This window comes from Ambystoma mexicanum, chromosome 12 (assembly GCF_040938575.1).
Source record: "Ambystoma mexicanum isolate Mex_15411 chromosome 12, UKY_AmexF1_1, whole genome shotgun sequence".
Lineage (NCBI taxonomy): Eukaryota > Metazoa > Chordata > Amphibia > Caudata > Ambystomatidae > Ambystoma > Ambystoma mexicanum.
This window is the reverse complement of record NC_090936.1, coordinates 18,828,422-18,848,568: the sequence shown is the minus strand read 5'-3', so window position 1 is coordinate 18,848,568 and position 20,147 is coordinate 18,828,422. Positions and strand designations below refer to the sequence as shown.

Here is a 20,147-nt window from a genome sequence, read left to right as displayed (position 1 = left end):
TTTCCGCCACCCGGCTAGGTCGGCATATCTCAGATACAATACACAGAAAAGTAAGACGCAGCCCTGGCCATCCACCAAGGACTGGGCCTAACGCATGGCAGACATCCATCTTGGAGTAGAGTCTGCAGCACAGTCACCCCTCTTGATCAAGCAGTTGCCAGGAACACAAAGAACGTCCTAAATCCCTGTCCATTGTGGTCTACAGTCAGCTAGTGTTCTCTGGCCAAGGGCTAGTTTGTTTATTAGGATTCTGTTGGGATGTCCTGTAGACCTATTTTGTCAGGGATGTGATGAAGAAGACAATGAAATCATTTAATTGTTAGAAATTTGAGGAATTTATTCTGCAATAATGCAAATGTAGTCAAGTCCAACATTTTCATTTCTTTTAATGAAGATTGGATGATACAGTGAGTTGGAAAAAACACTTCACATAGACGACAGGCAAATTAACATGAAAGGAGATGTCTGGAGTCTGCAACCTTTGCAGCACCAAATGTTTTGGATTCCAAATCTCAATCAGCACGAGCAATTACAGGCGTGGGCGCGCTATAGGGGTATTCCAAAATATCCAGCGAGCTGCATGCTACAGACCCCATTTTAAAAGGTGTCTCTTGAAGCGTGCATCGGCTAATTTTCTATTTAAAATAAAAGAAAATAAGACATACATTTGCTGTCATCTTTGAAAAGCACTTATTGATAGCTGCACAAATAAGGTACTGCTGTTGTAATGCCAGCATATCCATGAAAACACATTAGGGCCTGCCAGAATCATAATATGCATACCGAAAAGCAAACAGATCAAAAACTAGAAGAATTCAAAAGGCATCTTGGAACAATGAATGTGGAGCACAGCTTTATTTTTTATTAGCAGTCGAAACAGGCTAAAGTTGTCCTGCTTCTTGTTTTGCACACTGTGCTATTGCAGCACACCGGCGAGCACTCTATGGCACGGTCATGACTTACACCTGTCAACATGGGAGGGATGCCAATGGTGCTGAATTACGAGTGCATTGAGAACAAAGCGCGAGAGAGGCTCCCGTATGGTAGCAGGAGAGAAGGCAAGGGGGCCAGTTCGCGTCCCGCAACCCCTCCGTCATGTATGCATGCCTAGGACGTTTTGCCACGATGCCCACGGGCCGCTTTGTGCACTATAAACATTAAATAAATACATTGTGCAATGTAGAGGGGATGCACCCAGCGGGTTGCAGGTAGGGAGAGAGACGTTTTAGAATTGACGAATACATTTCTATCAAACATAGCAACATGTTTTCTTTTTTTTTAATTTAAAAACAAATATATATCACACCTCTCCTTCATATGCATGCAAGTCCTGGCTTTAACTTTGCATTCTGGAAACTGTAGTTCTGGATTTGCCACATCGTGAACCGAGGACTTCAAGTCCCAGAATGCAAAGTAAAAAGCCAGGCCCGGGGCAGCATCTCCTGAATGGGGGGGGGGGTGCATGCATCAGGGGCATGAAAGGCCCGTGCACGGTGGGCGGCTCTGTGCGTGCACGGATGCAGGAGTGCCACCCGGGCTTCCCTAAGTGCCCGACCGCCATTTTCCACCGGTGCCCAGCGGGCGGGTGCGGGGGGGGGGGCAGTACGCACGCCCCCCCAGGGCCCGCGCAGCCCCAATCACTTACTTCCTGTTTTCAGTCCGGGTACTTGAAGAGCAGGATGGAGGCTGCAAAGTGCCAGGATGGAGGAACAGAAACAAACCCGGCTCCTCCCTCCCTGCCAGGCACGCACGCACGCACGCAGGCACGCACGCAAGGCACGCAGGGGAGGGCGGAAGCGCCGCGCCGCGCGTCACTTCCGCCCAAGAGAAGCATGGCGGCAGGCCATCCAGTGCTTTTACAAAACACCTTACTTGGAAAGCATGCACACTAAAATAAAACTAAAAACATACACATAAGAACAAAAACGCAGGAACATGGCAGGGGCAGGAGACACTCACCTATCACAGCTCTGATTCGAGTATAGTTACTTTATTATGAAAGGCTAGTTTATTATGTAATGCAGTTTGATTCCAAGGCATTGTTAAAAAGTGTTAGTTAAGCACATCAAATGCAAAGTAAAACCTTAATAAATATCTGTATCAGCTGACCCTGGGAAGACGTCTTCAGTTGCTTAAATTGCCCACATCCCGATTTATATGATATTTTATTTATAACGTGCCTATACACAAGTGTTTTAAGTTGCGTGAACCATTTAACCAAAGTGTGTGAGCCTCGGCGAATCATTTAAAAGCACAGTGTCTTATCTGCAGCTATGTAAATGATTCACATTTTAGCTTATGTTGATATATCATGCTTTTTTAAACAAGCATTAGCAATGCCAACAGTTTTGGCTTGTGTATATGTATTAGGCATTTGGCAGGCACTGCTATTAGATGCCCAGGTACTAGCTCCATTTTGCACCTGCTACCATCAATAGACATTTAATAACACTATGGCAGTGCCTAGCAAGTGCCCTTGGCATGCTTACCCAAAAGCCCAAACTGTTGGTAATGCCGATGCTTGTTTAATATATTTGTGTCTTTTATTTGTGCTTCTGATCCTCCCACTACTGAAAACGTTCTTACATATACATAGCTCTCAACTCACACGCTTTTGGCGGGTGTCACCCGCCTTGTAAAGGGCTGACTCACCCGCCAAGCCTCCTGGACGCCCATTCATTCCAATGGGCGTCTCACCCGCCAAAAACAAAATCGGGTGATTTCACCCGCCTTTTTGAGAAACAAACGGTTGAGAGCTATGCATATACCACTGAATGTGATTCTATGATTTAGACAATGATTTCAGTTCTTCAAAAACATATGGTTGGCAAAAGTGGCACCACATGCCTGTTGTCCACCTGTTGACATCACAGGAAGCTTCATCACACATCCCTGACGGCATGATATGATATCATATGATATTTTATTTGTATTGCGCTCATACACAAGTGTTTCATTAATGCATGCATTAACAGTAAAGGAGGAGCCAACCTATGTGTGGTGCTCATCTGCAAACCCTCTTCCAAGACACACTGGCTAGATTTCCCTCTTGCATCCACAAACCTCAATTCCGGAATATAACCCCCCCTTACCCCCCAGGTTAGGATGGGCCTTGCTGTGAAGGCCCTTAACACAGTGACTGTCAACAGCATAGCTCTCAACCATTTGTCTCGCAAAGGCGGGTGAAATCACCCGATTTTGTTTTTGGCGGGTGAGACGCCCATTGGAATTAATGGGCGTGCAGGAGGCTTGGCGGGTGAGTCAGCCCTTTGCAAGGAGGGTGACACCCGCCAAAAGCGGGTGAGTTGAAAGCTATGCAACAGTGCAGTCTTCATGTGGTGCCTGTGCCCTACCGTTTCTGAGTTATCAACTGCTCGCTTCAGTGTACTGTTTTGCACAGGGCATTCTTTTTCTGGGTCTCAGTCATCAGAACAAAGTTACACACTCACACACCTCTAGGTTGAACAAGCTTGCTTAAAAAAACAGGTGGCAATGTCAGTCCATTTGCCAATTCTGATGGGGAGACCGATAGATTAGAACTAAAAGTCAAGTGCACACCATGCTTTCTCAAGTGCCTGTCTAACGGAAGAGACATAGCTGTGAGGGATGCCGATAACAAGACAAGAAGCTTCCCCTAAATATGTATAAAGCAATGCATGTGAAGAGCCAACAATCGCTGTGGGCTATATCTATATATTTAAATGTGCTCCCTGGATGATGTTCATACCACCTCTCAATTTTGTGTAGCATCATACCTCAAAATGACAATATGTTCCACAATTTAAAACGTAGTGTTAAGGGGATCTCATCTGTTTTTGTTTGCCACATCAGATTTTGTGAAACAGCCACTTTCGTTTGCCAATTCTCAGCTGTATTTACAGGTGGACTGACCTAAAAGTAAATTGCATTGCCCATCGTAGCAGTATCTTTGAAAAATCTGTACTTCCAAGTACTCTGAAATTCACCAGACTATTCCCTAGACCTTCAAGCATGTTGGGAAATCTCCCAGTGTCCCTCTCACTGTGATAAAGTACATCCATGTGCCTTCACTAAGAGCAAGGGAGTTTACAATTAACTGGTGTGAGAAACCTGACGGTATTCTCGCTCCTATTCCCCATGGATCCACTGTGCAGGTGGCCAGGGAAAGGCCATCGATCTTGGATCCTGACCCTGGGGGTGGACAAGTGAGATAGGATCACATGGGTGGAGGATCTTTGGGTACTGGAAGTGGGGTACCGTTGGGAAGGACATGGTATCCCCCTTTCCTACCACCCACCAATCTAACCCTACCCCAACCTTTATGGGCTATTGTAAACCCGTTTCTCTCACTTTCCCATATGTGATATATGACAGTACTGTGACAAGGAAGAGGGGACTAAGAGGAATTAACACCACACCACTTAGGTAATGTGACAAGGATGCTGCAGGAAGAGAATTGGGAACGTCAGGCATGTCTTCGTAACTAGGGTCAGGCAGATCTAATTGACCAGGGACACCTGCAGCCTGTTCGAAGGCTGCAGGTAAATACATTGAGGGACTGGGAGCACTGACGAGAGAAAGAGGAGAAGCAGGGAACTCGCTCTTCGAGGAGGCATCTGTGGTGGGACTGAACACTGAACAAGGGTGTCGGCAGACCAGGATTACAGATTACAGAGGTTGACCCCTGGTCCCCTTCTTCTGGGCGTGGCCCCTTTTCGTATTGTATTCCAAAAATATATCAAAGTTCCTTTATCAATCAACTTTGGGGGACAGCTTCACCTCTGGATCTCCCTCTGTCAGGCTCAGACTCCTCTTCTCATTATATTCTTGGGTGATGGCTTCACCCCTGGATGTCCCTCGGTCGTGCTCGGACCCCTGTTGCCTTTTTCAGGATTTCTCCTCTCTCAATTTCTCAATGTCTTTTGCTTGGGTGATGGCTTCACCCCTGGATCTCCTTCAGTTGGGCTCGGACCCCTCTTTACTCCATATTCACAATTGTCCAATATTATTGGGATTCACTTCCCTTTCTTTCACAGTGCTTGTAGATCAAAGTCTTTTAATTTTACTGGGATTTTGCTTGACCCTCTGTATGACCACTTTGACCTACTTCTCTGACCCTCCTATGGCGTTCTGGTATCAGTAGTTTCTCTCATGAGTCTCTTGAGCTAGCACCCACGTGGTGCCGGTTTCCCTCTGCTGCTGGTCGCCCCTTCACACTTTTTACAGTTCATTCAAAGTTCCTCAGCTTTGATTCAATACTTGCCATTTTGCGATTCTGGATGGCTTGAAACTCAATTTACCATATGGGCAGTTTCTGAGGATTCGCAGGAACTTCACGAAAAAAGAAGAATTTGTTGATCATGTATCAAAATTGCGAGAAAGACTGATGGAGAGGGGGTAACATAGAAAAATGGTAAAAGAAAACTTTAAAAGGGCAGCAAATACCCACAGGGATTTGTGTCTCACCCCCAGGGTGAATAACCGATCAATTTGTGTTACACAGCAGTCACTTGTTACTAAACACACAAAACTGATGTTTGATCAACCCTAAAGTGTTTAAACGAGTTGAAGACATCAAATTATTGTTATACCTTGTTCAACCTGTTTTTATTTTATTTTTGACTACATGATGAATACATTTTTGTTTTTACCAGTCTGAAATCAGTACCTGAATAAAAGATTAATCAATACATCTGTATTTCTGGGTTTCACCACTGAAACCTACCAGTGTCAAAAGGAGTGGTAGCCTGTGTCTCACCTGCTTTTGCTCTAATAGATTGTCCCTCAGGAGCCGTGCACCCCGAAAACAAAAAAGAGGGCACTTACCCCTTTTTCTTACACATATCTCACCTGCACCCCACAGTCAAAGAATAATGACACGGCCCGTTTGTTTGTCATGACCTACATAAAACCACAAGGAACTTTGAATGTGGAGGAGAGAATCCTATGCAGAGGCGAGCCTCTGACTGGAAGACGTCCTGGAGGGGCGGAGCCACACTATACACCGTGGAGCCACCGGTAGCATAGAGAATGAATGAAATGCTTGCAAAACTGTTATGGTGTAGCTTTTATGAGGCATACATATATGTCAATTAAGATGCAGATGCAAGATATAGAAATATAAGCAAGTTAAATGTTGCGTCCAATAACAATGGAACGCAAGTATTGCCATGGAAAGAATACATCCCTGTCTATTCAATGTTGCCTGGAATGTAGGCGTGTCATACAATTAGAGAACATTCCATTGTGCTATGATGCTGCTGTTTACTTTTGTTGGCATTCTAAGTTAATCAGTTGCTGCTTTCCTGTGTGCCTGGTTGTAGTGTTATGCAGCTGGAGGTCCTTTTATTATAAATATAACTTAAATAAAGAGTTATCTTAATCTACGGTTTTCTGGATGTCCATACTTAACATTGGCGATTAGGATTTACTCAACGAGTGAGCCAGGACCTCCTCTGCACACCGGTGGATAAACTGAAGTGCCCTGATCCACCGTGCTTCGTGCGGCCGCTCCGTTCCCCCCGAACGTTGTAGCGGCCTGGTAAGTGGTTTCTTCTTTCATCCTTGTGTCTCTGCGCATTTACATAAGCCCCCTCCTCGCTCCAACCGGCCCTACGTTCGTTCGTGCTGCACCCGGAGCGCGTTTGAAACTGTATGCCTGCTATTCTTCCATTTGCCATACATACCATAATACACAGTGAAGGAGCGCACTGCAACCTAAGCAAAACCCGGTGGAATCAAGACGGAAATAAGGCGAGGAGGGGTGAACATTGGAGAGGATATGAGGTCATATATTGAGACAAGGAGGGGAACCAGCGTCATGAGGAAGGGAAAGAGACAGTAAAGAAGCAGAAGAATACATTTTAAGTGAGGCAAAAGGCACTAAAGAAGAATACATTTTAATTGTGCAATGAGGAGCTAAGGTGAAACAGGCGCATTTCCCAAAGCAATTCAGAAGATTGAAGAGAAATTGCTAAAAAGCAGGCACACATTACACCCAGCAAACAGTGTAGGCACAGGTACTGTTATTAAGACACCATTGCTATATAGAACGTGCATTATGTAAACTGCATCATGAGAGGATTATCAGAAGGAAGCACCTATTATAGCAACCTCCCTGCGCTCATTCTGTAAGAAGTGACAGTGAGAGAGAAAGAAAACATTGTCTTATGTGTTCATTCAAGAAGAAGTAAAACCCAGGCAGTAGGCAAATTTGCAGCAAGTACATTTAAAACAGTATTCTCACATACAGCAGCAACAAGCAACATCAGAAAAGTGGGAGAAGTGTGTTTGCATCAAAACAAGTGATACCTCTTAAACAGCACCATGGCTATGTCAAATGTCAGTGGCCGACCCATGTTTATGGCAACTCCAGGACCAGTAAAGATTAAATGGGCGCAATGGAAGAAGGGCTTTATGCATTATTTGAAAGCAGCTGGCGGAAATTCATTTTCGAATGACAGAAAATTTGCCCTGCTGATGCACCATTTAGGTTATGAAGGACAGAGAATCTTTGAGACTTTGCCACAAATTGCAAATGATGGTGAGGGAGATGAAATGTCTGATCTGGAAGCTGCATTTGCGAAGTTGGATTTACATTTTAACCCGAGGACAAGCACTACACTGGAAAGGTATAACTTTCGCATGAGAGTTCAGGAGTCTGGTGAATCAGTTGAAGAATACATAACTGCACTCCGACAGTTGGCATCCTCATGCAAGTTCCTTGGAGCCTATGATGAACATCTACGTGACCAATTCATGACTCACTGCAACTCTGATCGCATACGTAAGGAGTTATGGCTCAAAGATGAGCCCACATTGGATGAAGTAATAACCATTGCTAAGAGAGTTGAACATTCATTAGTGTGCATTTGTCATCCGCCGACGCTCTTGGCGCCTGCTTCCTCGCTGGCAGCTCCTCGGCAGGAGGCCGAGCTGACATTCTGCCACGTTCCTTCCCCTGCGTAGATTTACGGACTGGAGGTTTTTCAACATGGCGACCACTGGGAGGTACTTAGCTCCGCTTCCCTCAGTGGTTGTCGCGTTGCAACCCCCTTGCTGTGCGTTTTTGCTCTCTTTGGGTTTATGTGCTAGTTCTCTCTCTCTCCATGGCCTATTCTGCCCGTGCTTTTGGTTTCTGGCTCGCCCTGCTCGCGGGCCGTCTCCTCTCTTCCTTCCCTCCTACGCTATCCTACTTTTCTCCCACTGCTGCTCACCTTTCTCCCCCGTGCCTCCTGCTTCCTCCCTCTGCTGGCTGGCCACGGGCGCCCGCCTGTTTTCTCGGCAGCCTCTCTCTCCTGCCGGCAGCATACTCTTTCTCTGCTCTCCACTCAGCTCTTCTTTCCGTCTCGTGTGGATGGTGTGTACTTGAGGGTGCTTCCAGCGGCATTACATTCCTGCGGTCCCATTCCGCTCACGCACCTGCTGCAGCCTATTTCTGCCAACTTACTTACTCTCAAGAACTCCGTCAGTATCAAGCTCCTGGACTTCTGTCAGTGCAATACGGCAATCCAACTCGCCGGAAGGGTTTTTTCCGCCGGTAAGGGCTTTTTCCCTTCTGCACGGTCTGATTGTGGGAAGGGGGTCCCAGGACTGCTGTTTGCCAGCATTCACTGTGGCTTCCTCCCGAGACAGGCATTACACACACAAGAAGGAAAAGGATTACCTGTCTCATAGGCAGCTACATTTGGAGGACTTAGAATCAGGTGAGGAGAGTGGGGAGGAAAGAGGGTTGGAAGATAATATAGAAGAGGACAGATTGCAACGCCAGCCAGTAAAGATGTCAGCCGAAGAGCAGATTCAAGAATTATGGAAAGCAATCCAAAGCATGTCTCAAGAGCTACAGACCGTAAAAGCAGAGAATGTTGTTCTTAAACAATTGATTTCGACACGTGAACCTCCATCACCAGAACTACCTGTTATGGCACTCTCTGCAGGAAAGTTTGATGGTATCCCTAAGAGGGTCAAGGAGTTCTTGGAGGCTTGCATCGTGTATTTCACCTTCAGGCCCCGTTTGTTTGCCACTGACCAAACGAAGATCGGGTTCATGATCTCTAACATGACCGGCAAACTCTCTGACATGGGTCACTCCGCTGGGTACCAGTGCCAACCCAATACTACAGGATTTTTCAGGATTCCAAACCTTATTAAAACAAACCTTTGAAAGGCCTGAACTGACATATACCGCCTGTGAAGATCTGTTGGATATCCACCAGGGATCTTCTGAAGTTCTGACGTACATATCAGAGTTGAAGACATTGGCGGCAGGGGCCGGATGGTCGGAACAAGCCCAATATGCCATTTTCCGGCAAGGCCTCAAAGAAGAAATAAAGGATGAACTCGCCAGAGCTACCCGACCACCATCTTTCTCAGACTTATTGTTCGCTGCTTTGCAAATTGAATATCGCCTACAGGAACGGTGTTTGGAACGTCGTAGACATCGAGCGACCGTTTATCTCGCTGAACCTGCCTCCTCCTCTTCTACTCCCTCTTCTTCTTCCCACCTTCCTGAAGAACCCATGCAGATTGGAGCCATGAGGGGACCTTTGTCTGAAGCGGAAAGAAGGAGAAAAAAAGAGAAGGGACTATGTGCCTATTGTGGTTCGGATCAACACCTTCTCAAAGAATGCTCCGAACTTCCTCAGAAAAGACAGGGAAACTGACTCCCCCGGCACCAGTAGGGACCTGGTTCCGAGGGGCTTCTGGTACGACTTGTAGTCCCTATGTTTCTGTCTCAATATCGGCTCCCAGTATCCAGGAGGACTCTAGACTCATGGTCCTCCCTGTACTCATCAACGTCTATGGAAGGTCAGTTGAGTGCCTTGCACTCTTGGATTGTGGTGCGGCAGGGAACTTCGTGGATACCCTATGGGTCAAACAGGTGGGCCTCTGCAGACTACCTTGCATTGAAGATCAAAAGGTGGAGGGAGTGGACGGTTCTCCCCTCTGTTCAGGACCCATTACTCACACTACTGAGGAACTTCCAGTGACCATCTTCCAACACTCCGAGATTATCAAGTTTGACATAATACGAGCTGCCCATTTCCCGGTTATTCTCGGTATAACGTGGCTGAGGAAGCATAACCCGTACATTAACTGGGCGGATAATCAATTAAACTTCTGCTCCTCATACTGCAAACTTCATTGATTTTCCAGCAGAAGTGATTTCCAGACTATGACAGTGTTGGCCAAGGAGCAGACCGGTGTGCATGCTTTACCAATGTACTGCTCTCCATACCAGGAAGTGTCCATTGAAAGAAAGCCAGCAACCTTGCCTCCTCATAGGCCAGAGGATTGCACCATTGACTTGAAACCTAACGCACTGGTCCCGTTTGGGAGGATGTTTTCCCTGACGCAAACTGAAAAACAAGTTTTGCGGGACTATCTTGATGTCAATATGCAGAATGGGCTTATACAAACTTCTAAGTCCCCAGATGGAGCTTCTTTGTTTTTCATAAAGAAAAGAGATTCAACTGAACTGCGTCCCTGTATAGACTACCGAGGCCTCAACAAGGTGACAATCCGGGACCGATACCCCATGCTATTAATACACGAGATAATTGAAGCAGTTCAAGGAGCACGCTTGTTCACTAAACTGGATCTGAGAAATGCTTACCATTTATTGCGGATTGCACAAGGGGACGAATAGAAGACAGCCTTCCGTACCCCCTTTGGGCTGTATCAGTATAAAGTCATGCCTTTTGGCCTGGTGAACGCCCCAGCAGCATTGCAAAGGTTCATGGACCGGATGTTTTCAGACTTGTTGTCAGTCTCTGTTATAATCTATCTTGACGACATTTTGATATTTTCAGGCACTCAGGAGGACCACCGGACGCATGTACAACAGGTATTGGAAAGGCTTAAAGACAATCAGCTTCTAGTCAAACCTGAAAAGTGTGTTTTTGCTGAATCCTATGTTCTCTATTTGGGATAAATTCTATCTAGAGAAGGCATAGCTATGGATCCGGGCAAGGTGACGGCCATTCTCGATTGGTCCTCTCCATCTAATTTCAAAGAGGTACAAAGATTCCTCGGACTTTCTAACTTCTATCGCAGTTTCATTCCTAACTTTTCTGAGATCGTTCTCCCCATAACTCGACAGCTCAAAAAAGAGGTTAGTCCCTTCTGCTGGACTGAAGAAGCGGAACAGAGCTTTGATCGTCTCAAAAACCTCTTTTGTTCAGCTCCCATCCTGCGCCATCCGGACCAGACCAGAAAATTTATTGTGGAGACTGACGCTTCCGCTGTGGCTATCGGAGCTGTTCTATTACAGTCCTTTGACGACTTGGAACACCCCATAGCATATCTTTCCAAGACACTGTCTCCTAGCCAACTTAACTATTCGGTCCTGGAAAAGGAGTTGTTGGCAATAAAACAGGCCTGCGAGGTCTGGCGACACGTATTGATGGGAGCACGTCACAAGGTTATAATCAGAACGGATAACAAGAACTTGAAGGCCCTACAAACTATGGAATGTGTCAACTCCAGGCAGGCTCGATGGGCCTATTTTTTTGCCCAATACGATTTGCAAATCACGTACCTACCTGGCACCAATAATAAGTTAGCGGATGCTCAATCTCGGAAGGATTCCATACTTGAAGCGAAGGTGCAAGTGAGAGAACCAATGTTCCACAGAAACAAAATCTTGGCTCTAGTCAACACCTTTTTCCAGGAAATAAGGTCCGGGTTGACTTCTGAAAGATCAGGTCTGCAACTCCAAAGGAAAAAAAAAAAAGGAGAAGGAAGGTCTATTATACCTGAACAATCGGCTGTATATTCCTGCTGGTCCTCTGAGTCAGAAGATCATTGGCTGGTGTCACGATGCACTCACCGCCGGCCATCGTGGAACGTTCAACACGACTGAACTGGTTGCTCGATCTTTTTTCTGGCCGGATCTCAAGAAGGACATAGGAGAATACCTGCGTGCGTGTCCCGTTTGTGCCATGACTAAATCTCTCACCGGCAAGCCCTTAGGCCTTCTCACCCAACCGGAAATGCCTACACGTCCGTGGGGTCCGGTTTCTACAGATTTCATTGTCGAACTCCCTGCTTCCAACTCCTGCACGTGCATCATGGTGACAATTGATAGCATGACCAAATTGGCTCATTTTTCCGCATTACCTGGTCTACCTACCGCCAGGGAGATGGCTGAGGTTTTTGCCTGGGATATCTTTAGGCTCCATGGTCTTCCGGATAAGATCATTTCAGATCAGGGCAGCCAATACATCTGCAAGTTTTGGAAGGCTCTTTGTTCTCGTCTGGGCATGGAACGAGCCCTTTCATCTGGCTTTCGCCCTCAAACTAACGGTCAGACGGAGCGCCTCAATGCCACATTGGAGCAGTATCTGAGATGTTATAGCAACCACCTCCAGGATAATTGGGTAGCTTTGCTCCCCACGGCTGAGTTCACGTATAACAACTCTAATCATTCTGCCATTGGTCAATCTCCCTTCTTTTGCACTTAGGGTGTACATCCCCGTGCCTTTCTCCCTTTAGTGTCGTTGCCTACTAACTCCCCGACGGCAGAAGGAGTCCTGCAATCTATAGTGGAAGCTCACGCCACGGCCAGACAGTGTTTGGAGGAGAGTCGGAGATGCAATAAGGCTCAGGCCGATAAACACCGCAGGCCTTGTCCGGATTGGAAGGAGGGAGACAAGGTGTGGTTATCCACCAGGTTCCTACCCCGCTGGGTGCATCCCTCTAAACTTTCTCCTCGTTTCTTGGGGCCCTTCCCTATCCTTTCTAAGATTAACCCTGTCTCCTTTAGGATTAAACTGCCCCCTCACTTGGGTAGCAGCCATCCTGTCTTCCATGCCTCACTTCTCAAGCCTTTTTTCCCTAACTCCTACCAGAGACCCATTCCTACCCAACAGCATTCTCAAGAGGCAAGCTCTGATGAATATGAGGTTTCTGCTATTCGGGATTCTAGATATTACCGAGGGAGATTGGAGTACTTGATCTCATGGAAGGGGTATCCAAGGTCGGAGGACTCTTGGGAACCTGGTTCCTACATCCACACGCCCAGATTGCTTGCACATTTCCATTCTCATTTTTCCTACAAACCTGGGGTGCCTCGCTCTGGAGGGGGGCATACTGTCATCCGCCGACGCTCTTGGCGCCTGCTTCCGCGCTGGCGGCTCCTCGGCAGGAGGCGGAGCTGACATTCCACCACGTTCCTTCCCCTGCGTAGATTGCCGGTCTAGAGGTTTTTCAACATGGCAACCGCTGGGAGGTACTTAGCTCCGCTTCCCTCAGCGGTCGTCGCGTTGCAACCCCCTTGCTGTGTGTTTTCGCTCTCTTTGGGTTTATGCGCTAGTTTTCTCTCTCTCCACAGCCTATTCTGCCCGTGCTTTTGGTTTCTGGCTCGCCCTGCTCGCGGGCTGTCTCCTCTCTTCCTTCCCTCCTACGCTATCCTACTTTTTTCCCGCTGCTGCTCACCTTTCTCCCCTGCGGCTCCTGCTTCCTCCCTCCGATGGTGGCCGCGGGCGCCCGCCTGTTTTCTCGGCAGCCTCTCTCTCCCGCCGGTAGCATAGTCTTTCTCTGCTCTACACTCAGCTCTGCTTTCCGTCTCGTGTGGACGGTGTGTACTTGAGGGTGCTTCCAGCGGCATTACATTCCTGCGGTCCCATTCCGCTCACCCACCTGCTGCAGCCTGCTTCTGCCAACTTACTTACTCTCAAGAACTCCGTCAGTATCAAGCTCCTGGACTTCTGTCAGTGCAATACTGCAATCCAACTCGCCGGAAGGTTTTTTCTGCCGGTAACAGCTTTTTCCCTTCTGCACGGTCTGATCGCGGGAAGGGGGTCCCAGGACTGCTGTTTACAAGCATTCACTGTTGTCACGGAGTTCCCCCCTTCTCACCTGAGACCGATCCTTGCTGGACTCCGTGGGCGGTGTCTTCTTGCGGACAGACCTGGACTTGAATAAGGCTGAGCGAGTCTCTTCCGACTCCAGCTTGCGTTTAAGATTCCAGGATGCAGCAATCCGGGGATCCGGGAAACGAAGAAGACGTGCTGATGGCGCACGAGTCCAGGAAGCAAGAGGAAAAGGGAAAGGGGCAAGGAATGTAAGTAGAAAAGCTAGGAACCAGGAAAGCAATATTGTGAACTACGGAGCACACGTCTTATCGCTACTTGGCAATAGCATTGAGACGCGCGGAGCCGCGGGGGTGCGGTCTATAGTAGAATACGTTACGTCCAACGTATAGACCGTGGAAGGCATGTCAAGCTGGACGGCCATGTTGGGAGTGTCAGGGAATGCATGGCCCGTTGCGATAAGGACCAGGAAGACCAAAAGGGCCGCGTCCTGTGGGTCATGACAGCATGCCTCCTCCGAAAACCTGTTCCTCCAGGTTTGCCTGGGTGTATGAGGTGGTATCTTCTGAGCAGTCGACGGGTATTCAGATTAGAAAGTGGTTCCCAAGTTCTTTCACTGGGGGGATATCCTTTCCATTCAACCAGATATTGACGCTGACCCCGTTTATACCTGGAGTCGCATATCCGGGACACTTCATATTCCAGTTGATTGTCCATCACCACAGGAGTGGATCCGCAGGATTTCCGGGAGGATTGAATGTAAGGTTTTAATAAGGAGGTGTGAAAAACTGGGTGAATCTTTTTCCAGGGTTCTGGTAACTTGAGCCGGTATGAGACTGGGTTTATAATTTCCTTGATGGAAAACGGACCATAATACCGGGGGGCCAATTTCTTTGGCCGTAGATGTCAGGGTGGTAATTTCGAGGACAACCAGACTTGATCTCCAACTGAATAAGAAGGCCCGGGTCTTCTTTTGGAATCCGCATATCTCTTGGTCTGTGTTCTGGCCTTCTCTAAGTGCTCTTTGGTCTCCTTATGTATGTTGATGAGTGTTTCAATCCAGGAGTCGACAGTAGGTACCAGTGTGGGTTGTGGAAGAACAGAGGGCAGAACTGATGGATGGAATCCGTGGCTGCAATAAAAGGGACTGGTCTTAACTGTTGAATGATCGGAATTGTTATAGGCAAATTCAGCCACGGGTATCAGGAGCTACCAGTCATCCTGAACCTTAGTAGCAAAACATCGAAGATATTCTTCCAGAGTCTGATTAGCACGTTCTGTGGCCCCGTTGATTTGAGGGTGATAACCTGATGAAAGAGCGCATTGGATTCTTAATATTTGACAGATGTGTTTCCAGAATTGTGAGACGTATTGAGGTCCTCGATCGGAAATTATCTTGGAAGGAAGTCCATGAAGGCAGAATATGTACTCCAGGAAGATTCCAGACAGTTCAGATGAGGATGGTAGCTTATTGAGGGGTGTGAAATGAGCCATATGAGTGAACAAGTCAATGGTGACCATGATGGTGGTATACCCTCTGGAAGGCGGTAATTCCACAATGAAGTCTGTAGCGATAAATTCCCATGGCCTTGTTGGCAGTGCGGGTTGTAGCAGAAGACCCGCCAGCCTCTTGTTGTCATGTTTATTCTGACTACAGATTGCACAGGCTCGGACGTATAGTTGTACGTTGGTCTTCATTTTAGGCCACCAAAATTGTCTTTGTATGAGGTGGAGGGTGTTGGTGATGCCACGATGTCCGGAGTGAAGGGTATCATGACAGAGGTTTATTATTCTTTGTTGTAATTTTTGTGTAGGAATGAGCAGAGCGTTGTCCTTGAACAAATATCCTTCCTTGACTCTCAGGTTCCATTGATTCTTTCTTGAAATATTCTTCCAGAGTTCAGAGGATTGGGTTTGTACTCGGATTTCTTCCAGGAGGTTGACTGCTTGGGCTACAAAAATCGTGTGGGGAAACATCTTAGGATAGGCCTTATCTTCGGTAGTTTCATAGTCAGACCGTCGAGATAAGGCGTCAGCAATCAAGTTTTGTGATCCAGGATCATGAGTGATGTGGAACTGGTACTGGGCAAAGAAGAAGGCCCAACGAGCCTGACGACTGTTCCGACACTCGAATGACTGTAGAATTTGAAGATTTCGGTGGTCCGTGCGGACCTGGACTGGATATCTTGCTCCCAGGAGTAGATGTCGCCACTCAGTGAAGGCTTGGCGGATGGCTAAAAGTTCTTTTTCCAGGACGGAGTACGGAGTTAACTAGAGGTGTAGCCCAGGTTAAAGCATTTCCGGAAAGGTGAGAGATTATGAACCCCACCTTAGCCCTGCGAGTGGAAAAGTAATAGGGCTTAAATGTAAAGTGAACCAAACATGAGTCCAGGAATCCACGAAGGGTTTTTGCCGACCCATCGTATTTTTCAACAATGCCGTCCAGTAACACACTTTCTTTTGCGCCCGAATCACGGGATAGAACTAATTGCTTGAGAGCTGGGTTTTCCGCCTTTAAATTCTGCACCTCAGTGGGAGTCTCACTGGGAGTCAGGGTTCGTGAAAGGTAAGCAATGGGGTGTTCTAGCTTATCCTTAAATTCTTGCTTCAACACCGCTCCAATGGCGTAGTTAGAGGCATCCGTTTCCACAAGGAATGGTCGATCAATGTCGCGTTGGGCCAGAATGGGAGCTTGTGTAAATCTTGTCTTCAAGAGTTGGAATGCCTTATCTTGCAGAATAGACCAGACAAAGGGGGTGTCTTTCTTCAGGAGAGCAACAATCGGTTGAACAATATCAGAGAAGGTGGGTATAAACTTCCGGTAGAAATTGGCAAGCCCCAGGAAGGATTGAACTTGTTTCACGGACGTGGGAGCAGGCCAGGATGACATAGCCTTTACCTTTGAAGGGTCCATGCCAATTCCCTCTGGAGTAAGGATAAACCCTAGGTAATGAACAGAAGCAACGTGAAACAGACATTTCTCGGGTTTGGCCAAGAGTTTATGTTCACGGAGTCATTGTAGTACTGCCTTTACGTGATCTTCATGCTTTAGAAGGTCCTTGGAGTAGATGAAAATGTCTTCCAGGTAGACGATGACGAAGAGGAATAGCATGTCAAAGAACACCCTGTTCATAAAATGTTGAAAGACTGCTGGGGCATTAGCTAATCCAAAGGGCATGACCAGATATTCGAAGTGACCAAAGGGTGTTCTGAATGCTGTTTTCCATTCGTCTCCTTCCCGGATACGAATCAAATGAAAGGCACCCCGAAGGTCCAGTTTCGTGAAAATCACAGCGCCTCCGATCGCTTGCAGGATATCCGAGATTAAGGGTAAAGGGTACCGGTCCTTGAGGGTGCATTGATTTAATCCACGATAATCGAGGCAGGGTCTGAGTTCCTTAGTGTCCTTCTTAGGAACAAAGAACAATGAAGCTCCGCTGGAGATTTTGAAGGTCTTATGGTGCCATTCTCAAGGTTGGTATACAAGTATTCTCGGAGGGCCTTTTTCTCAGGTTCGGAAAGGATGAACATCCTGCCAAAAGGAATCACTGCTGAGGGATCCGTGTCTATGACGCTGTCTTCAGGCCTATGAGGGGGTAAGGCCTGGACTATGGCAGTTGAGAACACATCAACAAATCCCTGATGGGCCTTAGGAACCTGCACGATATTGGAAACCATGAGAGGTGCTTGATGGTCTATTGGTGGTTCTTTGGAGGGGGTCAAGGAGGGATCCAGGATTAGACAGTGAGACATACAAAACTCAGAGCCGAGGAATAGTGATCCTGCTCTCCAATTGGTATACGGATTGTGTTTCTGTAACAGGGGCATGCCCAGTCCCATGGGGTAATGAGCTGACTTAATAATGTCAAATCGAATCCGCTCTTGGTGGTGGTTAATTGAAAGCTGGATCTCTTTGGTCTGCAGGCTTCCATCGATCGCTTCCACCGGCTGCATGATGCTTCGTGTTTCGTATGGGATGTGGTGACTAAAAACCCAATCTTGATCAATGAATATTCCCATAGCCCCGCAGTCCACCAAGGCCAAAACAGGATAGGTCTTATTCCCGGAGGTTGATAGGAAGGCCTGTAGTATCACTAGATTGTTTTGTCCAGGACAGTTCAAGGATAGAATTGATGTGGAGCAAACATCTCTCTCCCGAAGCCCTGCTCCATCTAGGATCGGGGGTTGGCGTTTCCCGAACGCCGAGGAGGGGCCAGAGGGCATTCTCTAACCAAGTGTTTGTCTGAGGCACAATACATGCACAACCCTGTGTTAATCCTTCTCATCCTTTCTTGCGGGGATATGGGTCCACGGAAGGCTCCTATCTGCATGGGTTCCGGTTCGGTGACTGATCCAGGGTTTGTGTCAGATTTGGAGGTACTCTCAAAGGACACCTTCGGAGGGTTTCCCCTAGATCCTTTCTTCTCTGCCTTCCTTTCCTGGATGCGAAAGTCTTTTTGCATGGCAAGGTCCACAAGAGCCTGGAATGAGTTTGGTCGGGCCACTCTGGCTAACTCATCTTTAATATCCTCATCTAGTCCTCTCCTGAAAAGGGTAAAACTTGCCTCCGGAGACCAATCAGCTTCCTTGACCAATTGCTTGAAGTGGGTTACATACGTGAGCACATCCTGGGATCCCTGCTGAAAGTCTAGGAGGCGTTCCTGGGCACTAAAGACCTGCTCACGGCGATCAAACATGGTCTTTAGGGCCTGTATGAAACCATCGTAGTCATCTAGGAGAGTATCGCCGGAGTTAACTAGGGGTGTAGCCCAGGTTAAAGCATTTCCGGAAAGGTGAGAGATTATGAACCCCACCTTAGCCCTGGGAGTGGAAAAGTAATAGGGCTTAAATGTAAAGTGAACCAAACATGAGTCCAGGAATCCACAAAGGGTTTTTGCCGACCCATCGTATTTGTCAACAATGCCGCCCAGTAACACACTTTCTTTTGCGGCCGAATCACGGGATAGAACTAATTGCTTGAGAGCTGGGTTTTCTGCCTTTAAATTCTGCACCTCGGTGGTTAATTTTTGCATACCTTGCATCAGGTCCTGGACGGCCGCTTCCATGTCGACTTCGAGTGCGGTCGGTAGGTGTCTAAAACTGTCATGGAGTTCCCCCCGTCTCACCTGAGACCAATCCTTGCTGGACTCCGTGGGCGGTGTCTTCTTGCGGACAGACCTGGACTTGAATAAGGCTGAGCGAGTCTCTTCCGACTCCAGCGTGCGTTTAAGATTCCAGGATGCAGCAATCCGGGGATCTGGGAAACGAAGAAGACGTGCTGATGGCGCACGAGTCCAGGAAGCAAGAGGAAAAGGGAAAGGGGCAAGGAATGGAAGTAGAAAAGCTAGGAACCAGGAAAGCAATAATGCGAACTACGGAGCACACGTCTGATCGCTACTTGGCAATAGCATTGAGATGCGCGGAGCCGCTGGGGTGAGGTCTATTAGTAGAATACATTACGTCCAACGTATAGACCGCGGAAGGCGTGTCACGCTGGACGGCCATGTTGGGAGTGTCAGGGAATGCAAGGCCCGTTGCAATAAGGACCAGGAAGACCAAAAGGGGCGCGTCCTGTGGGTCATGACAACTGTTGCTTCCTCCCGAGACAGGCATTACACACACAAGAAGGAAAAGGATTACCTGTCTCATCGGCAGCTACATTTGGAGGACTTAGAATCAGGTGAGGAGAGTGGGGAGGAAAGAGGGTTGGAAGATAATATAGAAGAGGACAGCATTGCCAAATTGGCAAAGAAAGACACAAAAGAGGTAAAGCAAGAGACATTGAATGTTAATGAACACAAGAACAAGAAGAAACCTAAAGATAAGGAAAAACAGCCTTACTGAGGAGGAACTGAGTCGAAGAACTACAGACAGAAGGGAGAAAAAGGAGAAAAGGAAGAACGCCTTTGTTATCGATGTGCTAGTAGTACATATTTTGCTGCCTCAGTAGTTTGTCCTGGTAGGAGAGCAACATGTTTAAAATGCAAGAGGAAGGGACACTTCTCCAATTGTTGCAAAAATTATCAACACACTCAAAAAAAGGTTCTATATGTTACGAAAGATGAGGGACAGAAATCTTCTGATGATGAAAAGGAATTTCCAGTGGAAAATGTTATTGTTAACACCATTGTTGATATCGTTAATGCTGTTGATGATGTGGATAATGAAGAGGATGAATGTGAGCGTCCATATGCGAGTGTTAAAGTGGATGGTAAAGAAGTATGGATGATGGCAGATTCAGGATCAAAAACAACACTCATGTCAAAGGAGGTGTTTGAAAGAGTAGTGAAAGGGGATGTACGAGGACTTTTTAAACCTGATATTAGGCCTGGTGGCTACAATCAGGACCCCATT

The 20,147-nt window shown here is 47.2% G+C and overlaps 1 protein-coding gene across 2 annotated transcripts in view; it reads right to left on the bottom strand.

Annotated features, from left to right (window-relative positions):
• Nucleotides 1-1,744, bottom strand: part of DMTF1 (cyclin D binding myb like transcription factor 1) — a 106,593-nt gene extending 104,849 nt beyond the window's left edge. The window contains exon 1 of one of the 2 annotated variants that reach the window (XM_069627827.1): nt 1,646-1,744. The gene's annotated coding sequence lies outside the window, so the exon portion shown is untranslated. The remainder of the gene's footprint in view (nt 1-1,645) is intronic. The other variant, XM_069627828.1, reaches the window with a different exon arrangement.
• Nucleotides 1,745-20,147: the final 18,403 nt, after the last annotated feature.